Source organism: Spermophilus citellus (assembly GCF_964194105.1).
Source record: "Spermophilus citellus genome assembly, chromosome: 10".
NCBI classification, from domain to species: domain Eukaryota; kingdom Metazoa; phylum Chordata; class Mammalia; order Rodentia; family Sciuridae; genus Spermophilus; species Spermophilus citellus.
The window spans coordinates 135,783,480-135,797,623 of NC_138197.1; positions in this window are offsets into that span (position 1 = coordinate 135,783,480).

A 14,144-nucleotide genomic window follows, 5' to 3' on the forward strand; every position below is an offset into this window, starting at 1 on the left:
ACCCCAGCTGGGCTGGACATCCTTGTTATTTTTAAAGGGGTCTTTGCTTGGCTTCTGGTTTCTGGCAGTGAGCTGGTCCCAGGTGGTCTGTGGGCAGGGTCCTGTGCTGTGCCGTCCTCTGCAGCTTGGGCAGCGGGTCCTGGTGTTGTGGTAACGTGTGCAATGTGGAGGCATGGTCAGGGCAGGCCCTCTTCTCCAGCTAGAGGAGCATCAGGGAGGGCCTGCAGGAGGGAGAGTGCCCCATGCCGCCCTGCTGCCCTGTGTCCTGGGACGGAACACCTCACCTGGGTGTCTCATCAGGGAGGCCAACTAGGCCACCTGGTGCAGAGGGACAGCTGGCTAACAGAGTCCCACTGGGGGATCCACTCGGTGCTGTGGTTCCATGGGGTGTTTGCTGGGTGTCTGTCCAGTGCGTCCTTCCCAGGCCCTAGGAGGACCCTTCCTGCTTCAAAGACAGGAGCGTAACTTGCCAGGGGTCCGACTTCCCAGAGCCACACCCGTGCCCTCCCTGGGCTGAGGAGCCTGCTCACCCCATTCTCCCTGGTCCCTTTGCGGGTTGTGACATCCCAGGGGGACTCTGAAGTGAGGAGGCTGTCCCACACTTGTGCGGGGCTGCTGGCTCCCAATAGGCAGGTCGGTCGGGTGTCCCCCACACTGGCCGCAGCCCGGGCTCCTCCGGTTTCGTTGCCTTGCAGAGCCGGGCGCTTCGCAGTTCCAGGACTTTCCCCACGCGCTGTCTCCTCCCCACGGTGGCTCCAGGTTCCCAGGGCTGAGGTGATTGACATCCGCTGTGACTGAGGTGTGATTGCAACACTGCAAACCCGGATCCCCGTTAGAAATTTCCAGACGCCAGCGGGCGGTAATGAACTAGTCTCGCAAACAAAGCTCCCCCATGGACTTTAAAATCAATAAGCCATTTCTGATGCTCTGGTTGTAGGTGTGGAGCGGACTTGAGCCTTGACCTTGTTTGGAAGTGAATGTTCATGGAGCTCAGCATCGCTGCCCGGGGCCGGCCGAGCCGGGCCACGCACAATCTCAAAGAGGTGACCCAAGGTCTAAACTATTTCCACCCATTGCTGTGGCCTGGGAGGGAACCGAGAGCGGTGGCTCAACTCTGGGCGCCCATAGTGTTCTGTGCCTCGGTTTCTTTGGTTGAGGTGAAGAGAGTAACTACATCCCAGGGCTGCGGGGTGGACTAGAGTGTGTAGGCCACGCCCTGAGCCTGTTCCTGGCACATGGTGGACTCAGGGTGTCAGCCATTGCTATGCCCACTACCCCCTTGCTGCTGTACCCATTCCTACATCCTTGTCCCAAGCCCTTTCTAGAAAATGGGGAGGGGGCACAGGGTGGTTGCTGAGCAGCACCGTGGACTTTTCCCACACCAAGGGGACTGCAGGAGTGGCCATCTTCCTCTGAGGGGCATTTTGTCATGCCTCCAACTGCCTGAGCCGGTCAGGTAGCAGGAACACTGGATCCTGGGAGGACCCCGGCTTCTTTCGTTGAGGTCCAGGTGGTCGGGCAAGAGCCCAGGGGAGAAAGGTCAGGTGGCCGTGCCCTGCTGTAGGTAAGGGCTGTCCCTCTGAGCCCACGGGGCCCAGCCCTCCTCAGGACCAAGGCAGGCTCCTTAGTGGGGCCTTGGGCACCCGGGACCCCGATGCCTCTGTCCTGGCTCACACCTGAAGCTGTCCTTGCTGGGAAGGGGCAGCTCTTCTCCCTACAAAGTGTGCGTCGAGCAGCAGGCCCAGTGACCAGGAGCAGTGTGCTGTGGTGAACTTGGGGAGCCAGGAGGTGCACCCGGGAGGGAGGGAGGCAGCTGTGAAGGGCAGCGTGTCACTGTGGGCATCTGGGCTGCACCCTGTGGTGGAAGTGCACACCACTCAGCCAATGCTTTCTCTGCTCAGAGCTGGAGGGGGGTGGGCAGGGGAGCCCTCTTGGTCCTGGGAAGAGGAAGGCGATGGTGCCTGCCTGGGGCGTCCCGTGTAACTGGTTGGGGATCACATTTGGCTTTATTTGCTGGGTCCTAAATTGTACCTGGGAACAAAGACGAGGGATGGAATAGGCAGCCAGTGCCCAAGTGCTCACTGTTCTTCCTGAGAGGGGCAGAGGCGGTGAGTGGGAGCTCTGTTGTCACGTGTGGTCTGGTCACTGTCCATCCATGTGGTCAGTGTCGGCTCACTGGGGAGAAGTGCCAATGTGGGCCTAGGGTCACCCTATCTGAGTTGAGGGAGTGGAGTGTGGTCAGCCCCACTTTGGTTGAGAGCTGCCCAGGTATGGGGCGTGGAAGTCCAGGACGTCAGAGCCAGTGGACAGAGCTGGGAAGTCTCCAGGCCTGGCCATGTGAGTGCTGGCTCTCTTGTTGGAATGCAGATTGATGTCCTGGGCTGGGGGGACAGGGGATGTCCTGGGGCTTGGGCCACCTTTCAGGAAAGGTGCAACTGGCAATCGCCATGGCAGGTGGAAAGCAGTCGGGGCATCCCCTCCTGCGCCACAGCGTTGCAGGTGCCCTCAGCCGAGGAACAAGCTCAGAGGCTGTCCAAGGGCGCGGGATGCACAGCACCAAACGGCTGGGCTCCCTCTGCCACCACCTGTTGGTCCTTGGGTGGGAGCTATAGCAGTGCAGGGGGAGGGGCTTCCGGGGGGGTCCCTTCAGGAGCAGGAGCAAGTTCTGGGGCACGCAGGACAGGCTCAGGCTTGGGCTGCCCAGAGGTAGAGGGGTGGGGGATGGGCACAGGGCTGCAGGCAGGCCATATCCTGAGAGGACGTGTGCGTTGGTCCCCGGGAGGGGTGCTGGTGGAGAGAGGCGTGTCGGCCTAGGGAAGAAGAGCAGTGTGGAAGGCTGGTCCCCATCACCTGGGGCTCTGCCTGGCACCTGGCTGGGTCTTCTTGCTAGGAGTGGAGCTGGGACCACTCCACGCAGCATTCCTGCCTCCCTGCCACCTGCAGGAGGACGGCAGTGGCCCTCCAGGCCCAGGTGCCTGTTCACAGTGTCAGCTGCCCAAGAGGACATCGCAGTGGTGCATGCTGCTACCCTCCACTCTCAGGAGTTCCCTGGAACATTGAAACACAGGAGGAAACAAGCCCCCATCTCGAGCCCTTCCCAGCTCTGCCCAGCTGCACCAGGCTGGCTCGGGCTGTGTGGGGCAGAATCAGCATTACACTCCGGGGGAAGCCTTGGGGAAGCTCTGCCCTGCTCCAGATGATTTGAGGGGCCTCACCTAACCTCACCCTGCGCTCAGGCCTCGGGTGCCCACATGTTGCCCCAAATCGCAGAGCCTGCCGGTGGGCAGAAATTTCCCTGGGCGTAGTCCACCTTCCCAGATGGTGAGCTCAGTCTGGCAGGTCTGTGTTCTGTTCTCTCCTGATAAAGTCAGGGGCAATGCGGGGGGTTGACAATGGACGATGGAGGAATAAGTGGATTGAATGAATGGAGAGGGGGATGGATAGGATGATGGTAGATGGACGGATGGATGAATAGATGGATTGGTGGATGAATGAATGGGGGGTGGATGGACAAGTGGATGATGGGCGGATGGATGGATGGATTGGTAGATGAGTGGATGAATGGACAGATTGGTGATGGATGGATGGATGGGGTGGATGGACGGGAGGTGGATGGATGGGTGGATGATGGATGGGTGGAGACATGAAAGGGCCTGTGACAGTTCTGAACTCTTCAGAGAGGTGGCACCTTTGGCTCTGGGAGACCCGGGTCTGGCCCAGTCTCTCCTTGGGTGGCTGTCAGCAGGTCACCAAGCTCCTCGGGGCTCAGTTTGCTCAGGGGTGAGGGGCTCTTTGTCCCAGAAGACTGCTGTGAGCAGAAGACTGCAGGAGGCACGTGAGCATGTGGCGGGCTGGGCCCCGACGGCCTCCTGCTCCCCTCTGTCCCTGCCCACGTTCAGCGCTAGGTCACGCAGCCCAGGGCTCTGCAGCTGGCAACTGGCTCATGCTGATCCGAGTGGGCCGCGTTCTTTCTGTTCCTCCTCCGTGTGGTGTGCCGTCCTGTGGAGTTGTCCCCAAGGTTGGCAGTCATTGTGGGCAGGACGTTTCGTCACATGAGCAAGCAGTGCTTGGGGACTACTCTGGGGCTTGAAGTTTCCAGATCCAGGGTCTGAACACCTTCAGTTTGATTACATTTCCTCAGGGACACTGGAACAGAAGATAATTGTTTTTAAACCAAATAAAATCAAAATCTTTGTTGAAGAACGTCTGAGCCCTGACTTGGGGCGAGCGGCCCCAGTCCTGTGCTCTGGTCCTCAGGTCCTCTGGCATTGAAAGGAGGCCCCCTGTGTGCCTCCACTCTGAGGACCAGGGGCCACCAAGTGCCCTCCACTGGCCAAGCGGCCTCCCTGCAGCCTCATTAGAGAGCTTTAAAAAGACAGTTCCCACTCTGAGCAAATGGCGTCTATTAGGTCCAGCCGAAGTGTGAGCTAATGTGTGCAGAGGACAGATAAGGGTTTCAAGACGGAGAGAGAGGCAGTCATGGTCACGGGTCAGCGATAAGAGCCGCTGCAGATGCTGTGGGTTGGCCAGGGCTTGGGCGGAGGCTGGCAGAGCCTGGCAGAGAAGAGCGGGCAGCCCTGAGGGAGAAGGGCCTTGGGGCCTCTCTGCGACATCCCCCGCAGCTGCCTTGTCCTGGCCCCATTCACTCGGTTCTGCCTGCTGTCGACCTCGTCCTCTGGGCAAGGCCCTGTGGGCACAGCAGCGTGTTCTCTTGGGGTGGGGACATGGGTAGCTGTGGCCCTGGGGTTTGTGGGGTGACCCTGGCTGAGTGTCACCTGTGCAGGGTGATGGACAGGCTTGGGAATGAGCAGAGGCTTGGGTGGGTTCCAGTGCAACCCAGAGTGATAGAGGCCTGGCCCAGAGGAGCAGCCGTGGCCGTGGGCAGCAGCTGAGGTGGTGCTATCCCAGAGGTGGACCATGCGAAGCTAGGCATTTCCAGGTCATGCCTCTATCTTCTGCGTGTCCACCGGGGGCCGCAGAAACAAAGTGTGTGGGACCCAGACACTGGCCGGCGGCTGCGCTGTCGTTGCCTGTGGATGGGCTCGGGGACCTGCACATCTTTTCTTTTTGGTACTAGGGATTGAACTAAGGGTCCCTCAACCCCTGAGCCACGTTCTCAGCCCTATTTTGCATTTTATTTAGAGACAGGGTCTCACTGAGTTGCTTAGTGCCTCGCTGTTGCTGAGGCTGGCTTTGAAGTTGCGATCCTCCTGCCTCAGCCTCCGGAGCTGCTGGGATGACAGGTGTGTGCCCCCGTGCCCAGCAGGCCTGCACATCTTGACCTCTGCTGTCCTGCTGCCACTTAATTTCTAAGCCTGGCTCTAGCCTTTCTGACTAGGGATGCAAAAATGAGCCCCACACCAGCTCTTCAGAAATAGTTCATTTAGAGTGAAGTCATGCTGCCTTTTGATAGCAAAAATAAATAAAAACAAAACACTGACTTCCTAAAGCTTTGCCTAGCTGGGAGACTCCCTCCAATCTTTTAAAAAAACTGTTATTTGAGTTTTGATTGACACACAATACCTGTGCACACTGTGGTGCCTGCGATGTTTCCGTGCCGTGGGCTCTGCAGCCCTCGCGTGGAGTAATCGGCATATCCGTCACCTCAGTGTTTATCAGTGCTTGGTGGCTCGGGCATTCTGGACCCTCCCTTCCTGCGATTTGGAAAGAGGCAGCGCACTCCTGCTCCCTCCTCACGCTGCAGGCACACTAGAGCTCCTCCTTCCGGCCTCCCACTACCCCTCTGCCCTCCCCGCCCCTCCCTCCCCACCCTCTGGGGAGATTCCAGCTACTTCTGCGGCTCCACCTGTGGCGCTGCACACTCAGATGTGAACAGCTGAGTCCCTCTGTGCCTGGCTGGCTTCACCTAACACAGCACCCTCTGGGCTCATCCCAGGAACCAGGGCTTCACCCTCTTTAAAGGACAGATGGAGCCTGTGGTGGATGCACACTGCATTTTCTTCATGGATCCTCTCATCCACGGCACCTCGGCGTGTCCACATCGTGGCTGTCCTGCCCGTGAACCGCGTGCAGCTCTCTCTTTGCAAGGCTGATTTCGCTTCCCCTGGACACAGAGCTGGGGTGGGAGAGCCGGGCCATGTGCAGCCCTCTTGGTTTGGTGGGCTCTCACCGCTTCTCCCAGCGGCGGCACTAACTCATGTTCTTGAAATAAAATTTAAACTACAAGGATGAGTTCCATCCCCTCATCCCCCCAGAAAGCCAGGTTGGGGTGTGCTGCAGCCTGAGGTGACCCAGGCCCAGCGTGGAGGGTGGAGCCCCCCTTTGTCCTCCGTGGCTCTTCTCCAGCCTTGGCTCTAGTACTGCTGTCACCCTTTATGGGTGACACATATGGGGCCACAACCTCGGGACTGAGGGACTCAGCCTGGCTCACAGAGGTGGAGGCCTGGTGTCCTGGCCCATAAGCTCCAACTGCCCTGGTGACCACCAGGCTTCCCTATTCTAGGCCCACAGTGGCCACCAGGATTGCTGCAGTACCCAGAGGAGGTCTTGGGCGAGAGGGTCCACAGACTCATCCCGGCTCTGGGTACAGCGCAGACACTGTGCAGCGGACCATGCGTGTCAAGTCCACCATGCCCTGTGCACCAGGCTGTCCCCAGGGGAAAGGTAGAGTGAGCATCGGGGTGGTCCATGAAAACACATCAGGTGGCACGTGTGTGTGTCCACGTACCAGCCCAGGGTTTCCAAGGAACACTGTGTCCAACGATATTGACAAGTCCATCTTTGAAACTCCAGGCTGCAGGAAAGGCCTTGGTCTCCTGGGAAATGTCTTTGAAAACATCTCCTATGTGACTTTCCAGAGGTGGTACACACACATCGACACACACAGAGACACTTGCACACAGAGATGCTCACACACACACACACTTTCCTACTCAAACACAGGACACAGAGATACTGTGTGCATGGGACTAGACATGGACATACATGCACCCAAGCATATGATAGTGCACGTGTACACACATGAACATGCACACCAGACACAAAGCCCACACACATGCCTGCACATGCATACACAGACATGTCCATGCAAGTTCCTATACACATACTCACATGCATGCACACACACGACCACACACCTATACACATGAACACATGTGCAAATTGACGTGCATATGCTTATACACATGAGAACACAGAAGCACATGAACTTATACACACACATATTCACATGTGTGCACACATACACAACCTTATAAATACACATGTGTGCACATAGAGACATGCATGGCCACACACCTATGTACAGAGGCATACACATCCATATATACACTTGTGTGCATGCAAGATACAGCCATACACATGCCACCTGCATGCATGCACACACATGTATGTGTATGTGCACACACTTCTATGTACCTGCATACACATACCTGCACACACACATGCACTTGTGCCCTCACACATGTCCTGATACCTGTAGTGAGGACACTTCTGTGGCTTCCTTGTGCTAAGCAGCATGGGTCTGTGGGGCTGACAGAAGCTGCCTGTCCTGTGTCTTCAGGGTCAAACAGCTGCTTCTTTGAAGTGCTTGAGGATGCCCTGCTCTGCCCCGGGCCTGTCTTTCTTCTCTGGTGGCCCAGCCTTAGCACCTCCTCTCCCCAGCGCCCTCAGATAACTTTGGATGCGCAGATCCAGGGGGTGGGCTGCTCTGGGGATTGCATGGACTGTGCCTGGAGTGCTCCATGTCACACAAGTCAGATGGAATTATTCCTATGCCACTGAGGACCTAGTTGCAGGGAAGCTATCGGGGTAGGGGACAGTGAAGGGACCCCAGACCTTTGGGCCAGGACCTGCTGGAGCCTGTGGGAACTGGGGCAGGGGATAAGGGGTCTATGTGTCCTGGTGTCCATGCGTGCTTGCCTGTGTGATGTGCATGTGCCCAAGTGCAGGCACGGTGTGCAGGGCAGCGGCGGCCAGGTGTTCGGTAGGCCTGGCCCTCCAGCTGTCTCAGAGGCCTTGAGCGAATGTCCCTCTGCAGGGCACTGCTGCAGGAGCCAGCTCCAGCTTTGCAGAAACAGCCGTGGATCCACACCTCAGGTCTGTGGGACCCTCCCCTGGCCAGCCCAGGCGGGACCGTGCGTCTCTGTCCACTCCCAAACTTCTGCACCCTGAATTTTAAGCTCAGCCTCCTGTGCCTCGTGGGGAGGCACCACCTGAGACCACCTGGGTCCCAGTGCCCAGTGTGGCCTTTGAGCAGCACTGCCTGGGGCAGCTGGTGTCTCCCTGCACAGTCCGGCTGGGCCAGGTGGGTGCCGTCCAGCTCCTCCAGTCACACAGGTTGCCCCTCTGGGGTTCTAGGTGCTCCATGGCCCTTTGTCCATGCTAGACCTGAGCTCCAGGAGGGGCTCCAGTCCACACTTAGGGGTGACTGAGCTGGCCCAGCCAGTCCATCCACAGGTGGGGCGTGTTGTCCCCATGGCTGCTGGTGCCTGCCCCGCTCTGGGCGGGGTCTGTTTCTCTTGAATTCCACCTGCTGCCTGCAGGCCGCCCTCCCTCCCCCTCCCTCCCCCTCCCTCCCTCTCCCTGGCTTTTGTCTTCCTCCTTGGCTGTAGGCACTGGCACCCACCAGGGCCAGCCCACACCCCTTCTCTCTGCCACCTGTGTCCCCTGCTGTCTGCCTGGCCTTTGCCTTCAGACCCTGCCCACGAGGAGCTCCCACACACCCCAGGTCTCAGCTGTCCACTGCCGACAGCCACTGCCTCCTACCCTCCGCCACAGGTGACCTTCAAAAGCTTCACCCCACCTTCCTGGAACCAGACCCCACCACAGCCTGCCCGCAGCCTGCTTCTCCCTCCCTCCACACCTCAGGAATGGGCTCCCTCCTTCCAGCCCCAACTCCTCCCCTCTCCAAGGCCAGGCCTTTGGCAGAACTTGCCGGAATGAGCTTCAGATCCTCAAGGAGGCCCCTCCCCCTCCCCCATGGGAACCTGGTCTCACTGCCAGCAGGGGGCCAGGAGCGGCTGCCCGAGTGGTGGTCCCTGAGAGCACAGGGCGTTTTGCTGGCAGCTCCCACCTGGAGCTGGGGGCACCTGTGTGGGGGCAGGTGTGTGGGGCATGGCAAGGGTGGGCACCCTGAGAATGACTGCCCAGCCGCCCACCTTGTTGAGCTGCCCAGCTCTGCTTCCTTGCTCCATGCTAGATGTTGGCTCAACCAACTGTGTGACCGCAGGGCTTGGTCTGCTCGGGGAGCCTTTCTGCTCGGTGACCTCAGGGATAAGTTGTCAGGTCATGAACATGGAGGCCTCCAAGAAGGAGGAGTTGGTGGCAGCAACCACGGCCCACGCCGTGGGCACTGGCAGAGCAGCCCCTCTGGACCTCAGAGCTCTGCTTGTGCTCCACAGACCCTCTGGTGATCCCTGGCCTCCCGGGTGCCCACCCCAGGCTCCACAGCAATGTCCCTGCACTTGGCCTGACTCACCCGTTGGCCAGGGCGCCTCTGCCACCCCAGCAGGTGGCCTTGGGTTGACAGTGTGTGTTCACACCTCTCACACAGCGCAGTGGCTGGCTTCAGTTTTGCTGACACATACAGCATCCTTGTTCCGAATGCAGTTTGACATTGTGTGGGTGTGACACTTTGTGGACACCATCGTGAGGATTCTAGGTTTGTCACCTCTGTCCCCAGCAGAACAGAGGCAAATAACAATGAAGCCTCAAACAAAAAGAAAAGCCTCTGCCCCGCTCTCCCTGTACCATGGCCTTTCCCGAGGGAAAAATGCTTCATACTCACACCCTCTTCTGACTTTTGTCACTGTGGTTTTGATTTCTTTATTTGTAATAAACACGATGGCAGTCAGTGCACACTTAGATTTCTCCTGTGTGATCCATCGGCTCTGGTCAGGGCCTGCAGAGGGGCTTCCCATTCTGAACAAGTGGGCAGACTTGGGCCTGGACATTCCCTTGGCCTGAGCATTCTCTTCCTCCATTCAGTCATGCACACGTGTGTGTGCACATGTGTATGGATTCAAACACATTCACATACAGAGAGGGAGAGAGGGAGCGCTCTTGCGCGAGGTGCGTGTGTGCGTGTGTGTGTGTATGTGCACACGAATTTTCTGAGCTTTGTCGACATGTTGATTTTAAAACTTAAATAGAAACGAATGGCATTTACAATACTATCTCATAAATGTTGTTTACCACAGAAAGAAGATTTGTGGCTAGAATTATGGAGAAAGAGATGTAATGTTTTATTGTAAAGCTTTTGCTGGTTGGAGGAGAGTCTTCTGCGTCGCGGGGCTTTGCACGGCTCCGTGCAGATTCTTTATGCCCTGCGCTTCCCCAACTCAAATCAGCTGGCCTCCCCTCACTCCATGTTGCCATGCCCAGTCTCTGGACCCATTTCTCTGCAGGAGTGGCCACCAGGTCAGCTGTCCCTGCAGGCGTGATGGCAAGGGGTGTGGCACGCCTTGGGTGGTGTGTCCCACTGAGACTGGCTGATGCCCTGGGGCCTGTCTTCCCCATCAGAGCTGGAGACAGTCCCCAAAGAAAGCCCCGTGTCCTTGATTTCTGGCTGTGGGACAGTGGATTTGCTGCTGGTGTCCTTGTGTCCGGCAAGGTTTCCAGAGTGCCTTGTCTTTCTTGGTCTGGGTCTGCCCGTGAGGTCTGTTTGGAATGCAGCGAGTCCATGCAGCCGGAGGTGTGTGCCATGCCTCTGGTGAGCTCCTCTCTGCGCCTTTCCCCCCTGAGACTTTGCACCCAGGGGAAGTTGAGCCTGGGGTGCCCGGGGTGCCCTCCACACCTCATTTTCCTCCGCCTTTCCTTTCCACAAGTCTCCACTGTGAGAGACATTTCTGCCTTTTCCTCATCTTCTTCTCTGCCCACTCATTACTCTTCGGTGCATCTCTCATCACTTAATATCATGTCCATCTCCAAGGGTCCTGCTTCCCTGGCTTTCCACTTGGTCATCAGCGCCTGCTTTTCTCTGATGGGCACCACATTCTCTCTCTCTTTGGAGAATGATGCTATTTAGACTTATGGAGGTTGCTTTCCCCCGAGTTACTTCTGTCCTCCAGGAGTCAGGTGCTGCATGGATGCATCCTGAGCCTTCTCTTTTACATCCGGGCTTTCTGCAGGTTCCTGGGATCCTGTCTGCCAGTCCTGTCTGGGCAGGAAGGAAAGTGGAGGTCTGGTGTAGCAGGTCACTGTGGTGACCCATGCCCTGGGTATCCCACAGTGCTTCTTGCTTGCCCAGGACAGCTGATGGGGCATGTGGACAGGTGACATCCTGGAAGTGGTAACAGAGCCAGATGGGCATCTCCACAAGGGCAAGCGCTTGTGCATTTCATGGTGGGGGAACCTGCCACCTTGGGATTGGCCGGTCCTGCTCATTCCGTTGGCCGTGGAGTTCCTCGCCTCCTCTCAGGCTCTGGCTTCTCACTGGGGCTGGGATCCTGGATAAAAGCCCAGTGGTGAGCACAGCCCACCTGCAGTCTGGTGTTTCTGAGAGTGGCCACGGGATATGAGACACCTGTGCTTTGTTGGTGACAGTCAAGGAGGCAGCAGCTAACCTGTTGTGCTGATGTCCCTGCCTGTGTGCGTAATGAGGCGATGTCAGGTTCCCCCAGAGACACTGAATGAAATGTACCCTGCCCTGCAGGCTCCCAGGCTTCAGGCACTGTGGGGACCCTGTCTGGCTGAGGGCCCTCTCCTTAATAGCTTTTGCCTCTGGCCTCAGCTGGACTTGCCCTTAAGTGGGTGGGGGCACAGCTGCCAGCAGCTTTGGGGACACAGCACTAGCAAGGTGCCTCCTGCTGCCTGCTGGCCCGTCCACCCCTGCCCCTGGGACTGGGCTCTCTTTCACTCCCAGTCTGTCCTGGAGCATGTGGGCATCCTCCCGGTGGTCTTCCCTTTTGTGCAGCATGGAGCTCGGCTCCCCCTGCCCTCTCTGACCTGCCAGTTCATGGTGGTGCTGTCATTTCCAAGGGGTCTCCTCCTAAGGCCTGTGTGAGTTTCACCTGCTGCCATCCAGAGCTGAGTGTCCAGGGGTAGGGGCCTCCATGGTCTGCGCAGCCCACCAGCTCTTCCTGGTGGAGCTTTGCCCTTCCCACCTGTGCTCTCCTTCAAGGGAACCAGCTGAGTCGTGTGCTTTTCCTAACAGGAGACCTCAGCCACCCTGGGCACCCAAGTCCCACCTGAGGAAAGTGAGCAGGCTATCCTGTCTTTACAACTTCATTTTCCTTTCTTCTCTTAATCCTCTTTACAGTAGGATCCTCCAAACAGTTCTTTTTTTTAAAGTTCCTTTAGTGAATTTTAAGATACTGTTCAATCTTCAAGATTTCAAATAATATGCACCTGATTGGGGACACAACCCATGTCAGAGGTGGCCTTGTTTCTTGATTGAGGTCCCTCTGGGGTCCTGCTGGGGTGTGTGTGATGAACACCTAGAAGACCCTGAGCCCACTGAGGCGGAGAACTCTGCTCCAGGTGCGGTGTGCAGGCCAGTGACCTTGGTGGAGGTCAGGCTCTGCAGGCTGGGCGGGGCAGGGTCTGGGACTCCACCAGAGAGGGAGACACACGGGAAAGTGTCTAGGGGTGAGGAGAGGGCAGAGTGGGTGTCTACGGAGGTGGGACTTTTCCAGGGACTGCTTGAGGGAGAGAAGGCTTAGTCCCTCTGAGGCAGTCCAGGGTTGCCTGGCTGGGGTCATCTGGGACCACCTCTCCGGGTCGAAGGACTCTGGCACTCCTCTCTCCTAGCCATCTTCAGGGACAGGGGAGGGGCGATGCAGGCAGAGGTGAGGAGTTGCTTGTCTCTCTTCTGACCAGGACTTGGGTCAGGCAGACACATCAAGCATGGCTCTGCCCTTCACTTACTGGTTGACTAGTGCCAGCTGCCAAGCATCTACAAGCCTCAGTTTCCCTAAATGTGCATTGAAGGACTTGATCCAGCTGACCTCTAAGAGCCCTTCATGCCTGGCCTCTTTCTCTTCTGGGTACATAGATACTTAATGCACAGCAGAAACGGCCTTCATGAAGCAGGTGGGCTGGAGGTCCTTCTTGACCCATCCATGCAGGCCAGGCCCAGCCAGCCAGGAGCTGGAGCGCTGATTCCCGCCCAAAGCTCTTGCTGGGCTCCTGAAGTTCAATTCAGGCAAGACAGCCTTGAGGCTTACCTTACCTTTGTGGGTGCTGGGTTCTGGACAGAACAGGAAGGGGAGGATGGAGGCAGCATGGGAGGTACCTGCTGAGTTCCTCTGGAGGGGACCTTGTGCTACATGCCCTGAGAAACAGGGCAGCTGTGTGGAGGCTGGCACACAGCATGATCCTGGAGCGACTGTGTGTGTGTGTGTGTGTGTGTGTGTTCAGGAAGATGTGCCATTTTCAAAACCCGTGGAACCACCTCCCCCAAGAGCAGCCTTCTCTGAGAGGGTCCAGCTGCGGAACAGTTCCGGGCAGTTGCCGAGCCTGGGCCTGGGTTCCACTGTCTCTCGCTGAGCAGTGGGGTGCAAGGGGGGCTGGGCGCGACTTCAGGCCTTTGGTCCTTCACTCCCGGCGCCGGCCGCGGCTAGCTCTGCAGTGAGGCTCCTGTACACCTAGGTGGAGCCCGACCCGCAGTTTTCCGCTGGACTAGCCCCACCTGACCCGCTGGCGCGCCAGGCGGGGGCGCTGCAAGACGACCCGGGTCCCCGGGGTCCCCTCCGCGGCCCAGTGCGCATCGGCGGCTCCGCGGGCCGGGCGGAACGCAGACGGCGGCGCGGCGCCGGCCGGAGTCCGAGGCAGCGCGGCCCAGCCGCCTGTGCTAGCGGAGACCTGCGCGGCGCTCCCCCTCCCGCCGCCTCCCCAAGAGGGGCCGGCGCCGAGCCGAGCGGCGGGCGCGCGCCACCGGGCCGGAGCAGCGGCGTCCCGCGGGCGGTGAGGCGCGCAGCGTCGCCGGCCCCACCTGTCGGCGCAGCCACCACCGGCACCGCCACCGGCAGCTCCAGCCAGCGCGGGCAGCCGCGGACGCGCCAGGCCCGGACCTCGTCCCGGCCGCAGCGGCGGAGGCGCGGGCTCCGGGGAGTGCGGAGGCCGGCACCGTCCGGGGGGGACTCGCGCAGCAGCCCCGGGCCGCGCAAGTTCGATCGCGGCGGGCGGCGGGCTCGGGCCGACCGAGCGGGCCCCGGAATCGGCGATGGTGCGGCAGCCCCGCG